Raw genomic sequence first — 4,393 nt, 5'->3', positions numbered from 1 at the left:
GTTCACACATGTTTGAGTCCTTTATTATTAGTCTGTCTACATCTCCAAACCTCAAAATGAGCGTGACTTTCTGTTTTTGGAGGAACACATCTGTAAAAAGAATAGAGTAAGAATTGCCTAGATATTGTGAGTGATTCTGCAATATGAACATTTACTTTCTTAGATCTATGAAGTCTTCATATTTTTACATAATTTTTTAGAAAAATCATGTTAAAATTGTATGTATCAAATTTGATACAGCAGGTATTTTTGATTATGTTCCTCATTCATCATTATATTGCACTTTATAATGCAATCTTCATACTTCATGCAATTCAATGCAAATTTAACACCACACAAGACAAGACAAGACGTTGCCTTAAAAAATATGTTTTCAATTATTATTATTATTATTATTATTATTATTATTGCATGATGGTGGAGATTTGATCTTTACATGACTATATGTGACCTTAGGTACCCTTTGATTGCAATAAAATAGATAAATAAGTAAATACAAATCATAAAGTGACTAAAGCCACAGGTAAGTATGTAAAATAAGGACAGATCTTCAGAATGTAACTACTCGGGAAGATAAGATAAATAAGATTTAAAAAAAACATGAAAACCAATTTTAAAAAGAGCTAAAATAATTAAAAAGGAGACCTGTTTTAAAACCTTACTTGACACCATCCAGCAGAAGTCGGGACTGAACCATTGCCGCGTGGGCTACTTAAATCCGACCTCCGCAGGCACAGGAAGGTGGTGTCAGGTAAGTCTTAAAAAAAAAAAAATTAAGTGCGCCCCCTGCTGTCTGCCACATATATAAATGAATCGTGCAATGGTCTATTTGGTGTAACTGTCCTGTCTCTTCAAATTTCACACAAAAAATAACTAATAATCTATATTTGACTGATTCAGAGGAAATAGAAGATTCACTCATTTAGTTTTCACATATATTTATAATAGTGTGTATGGCGGGAAAATGTAAAGTACATCTGTGCTTGAACAAGGACCCAAACTGCTTTCTCGTCTACCACACGGCAAAATTAAAAGCATCCTGTTCAGACATTTAAAAACATAAAAGGAAATGTTCAGAAAAGTTTCTCTGAGTTTTAAATGCATCAGAGACAATTTTGTTTGGTCCTAAAATAAACATGGTTGGGTTCTATAAAATGGCCACGAAGGCCCAACGTATCAAATATGATACATTTTTTTTTTATAAAAAGGTCAAATTTATCAATATATATTTTTTTACATTTTGTTCAAAGGTCCAATAAAGAGTTAAATATCAAAGAATCAGAATTTTCTATCTATTATTTCATGTGTCAGGCTTTATAGGGTTAGAAATGTAACAATAACTGAAATATCGTGTTCTTGTATCGTCAAAAGTCTCACAGAAATACCGTGGGCGAATTACAAGTCTCTTTGCTTAAATTCTTAGTTTTGGTGCAGTAATAGCTAAAAAAAAAAAAAAAATGGAGTGAACTGCATATACCATGATTCTTTGCTCCGTTACAGTGCAGACTACATGAAAAGTAATGCAAATAATAATCAGAATCATCATTTTTAAGCACGTTTTAATCTTAATTGTTTGGTTTATGACAGAACAAAAGTCTTGACGAGACATTTTAAAAGGAAAAAGTTGCCTTTTCACAATTTTCTTTGCGTCTATAAAATATCACAATAAATATCGAACCATGGGATGTATATTGTGAAAATACTGTATCAAGAGATTTGAATAGTTACATCCCTACTGAAACTGCAGGGTTTGTGCGTTAAACATGTGTGAATGAAACAAAACACAACTCCAGGTTTGTTTGTGACGAAGAAACATTAGAACATAGATCAGAAAATAGTGTAATATGAGCTCTTTAAGGAGGATTTGGGAAAACTTACCAAATTAGTTCAGTTTGGAGATGTGTCTTGCAGTTTTCCAAAGCGTGTTTCTTACATTTAGAGCTAAAGTTGTTGCTGATGCTGAGCCAGTCGTCTGTTTAACAAATCCACACAGTTTATGAGTGTGAAGGAAGCCAAGTGTGGACTAACTATGGAAGATGATGAAAACATGTGTTAACACGTCTGCACTGGGACAAAGTCACAAAAAATGTTCAAAAAAAATTAAGCAGGCACTATGTAACTTTCCTGATAGAAGGTTCACCAGCTGCTTGTCTTACTGCCTTGAATGTTCCACAGTATGGCATTAAACGTGACTAGTCCAATGAGGTTAATTTGGTCTTTCGATAATTTATGTTATTAGGTTATTTTTTGCGACCAAGAGTTTGTTTTCATCCCTGACAGTTTCGACTGCTCACTCATGGTCTTCCTTAGAGTGGTCACTAGAGCTGGGTATCATTAAGAAGTTGCCGATACAATACATACCTCGATACATGGGCCATGATACGATACATATCTTGATACAGTGAGGTTTCGATTCAGTACAATTCAATACAATATATGTCAAATCGATTTGATATGGTTCAATAAAAATAAAGACTGAATCATGGCTGTGACACTAAAAGTCTTTGTTAAATTATGTTTAATCATCGAAACAGTGAAAATGTCAACTGTGTTGCAAAAAAAGAGTTTCTTTCCTTTGAACAAGCAACAAAACTGTAGCTGTAACAAAATATTTTAGTAAAATATACCAATAAGTACTCTTGGTGCTATATTGATTAAAACAGCCCATGATATCGATACTGTATTATCACATTAATTAACAGTATTTTTGAACACCCCTAGTGATCACGTGATGTTGCTGTGACGTGTCTGCTCAACTGATTTAAACAGGTTTTGGTGCTGTCTTCCTGCCGGTGGAGGCAGGACAACAGTGCCATTTGCATTCCCACTTCTTCAGGACAGTATCCCAGGTGTGTGAGAGTAAAAAAGCCCTCTTGTCCCAGTTTTATAGTCCAAAGCAGAACAGGAACAACTCAAATCGGCCATTTGTGACCAGTATAAAAGAGAGAAGCACATTCTGGACTGGGACGGAGCATACATCACTGGGACAGAGGGAAACAAGCATTGGCGCTGGATTAAAGGGACAGTCTGGAATTTTGGACATATGACCTCATTTCCTAATGAGTCAGAGTGCTGGAGACGTATGGAGACACTTTTTGAAATATTCCATTCAGTCCTTGTATTTACAGAGGTCACTGGTGCTAGTGCATGTCAATGGTCATAGTTATACTGCCACTAAAAACAGTCTTACCCACTCCACAAAACACCCGAAACAAATCTATTATTAAAAAACACTGTCCATGTGAATGTCTGTGTCGATAGAATAATTTTAAAAGTAAAACCAACTTTGCATTTGAAGGATTTATGTCTGAGCAGCAGCAGTAAATTGTACTTCCTGATAGAAAGTTTGGCAGCGGCTGACTGATATCACCTAGAGGTAAGATCTTAAGACCGAGCCCAAGCCCGACCCGACCCGAAATTCGGGTCGGGTCGGGCCTAAAATGTCAATCATTACTTCGGGTCGGGTCGGGCTCGGGCTTCAAATAAATATATGTTTATAAAATGTATGCTAAAATGATGTGTGGATACTAAACTAAGGAATACTTTTTATAAATAATATGGATAAAACAGAGAAGTAATGTAATGTAATTGCTATTTAACTACTAAACAGGATCCGCAGAGCCAGAGCTCTGCGCACGTGAACGCCCCCTCTTAATTTAATAATCTTCCCCTCCGCAAGTCTGCATCTATTTTGACCTGGTATCCCCAATATGGAGGAGCAAGAAGTTAAACTAAAGGCAGGAGAACTGAAAAGACAAACACGCACCGGTAAGAGTGAGGTGCGGAAAAGCTTCAAATTGATTGTTGAAAATGCTACAGAAACTTGCGGTGGCTTCGCTGAATGTCGTCAATGTGGCGCTTTGCTTTCATACGAGAGCAAAAAGACTGGCACCTCGACGCTGAGCACTGCTCCTCCTCCCGAGTCCTCACAAATAAAATATGACATTTCGGGTTTGCTTCGGGCTCGGGCCTGCAAATCAAGTTAATTGGTCGGGCTCGGGCCGGGTTTTAATACCCGCGGGCCGGGTCGGGCTGGATTTTTTAGGCCCGATCTCACCTCTAATATCACCTAGCACATATCTTACCGGCAAAGTAAAATTCCACTGCTGCTGAGAAAACAGTCCCTCAACATGCGACAAACATTACTTTATCAACACAGACATTTTCATGGATAGTCTGGTGTAATAATAGATTTTCTTTGGGTGTTTTGTGGAGTGGGTAAGACTGTTTTTAGTGGCTGGATAACTATGAACATTGACATGCACTAGCCTAGCACCAGTGACCTCTGCAAATACAACAACTGGATGGAATATTTCAAAAAGTGTCTCCACACGTCTCCAACACTATATCCAAAATTCTGGACTCTCCCTTTAAAGAGGCAACTGAAATACAG

The sequence above is a fragment of the Boleophthalmus pectinirostris genome, unplaced genomic scaffold (assembly GCF_026225935.1).
Source record: "Boleophthalmus pectinirostris isolate CB_2022bp ecotype Guang Dong unplaced genomic scaffold, ASM2622593v1 HiC_scaffold_7, whole genome shotgun sequence".
NCBI lineage: Eukaryota > Metazoa > Chordata > Actinopteri > Gobiiformes > Gobiidae > Boleophthalmus > Boleophthalmus pectinirostris.
Note: the sequence above shows the minus strand (reverse complement) of the source record.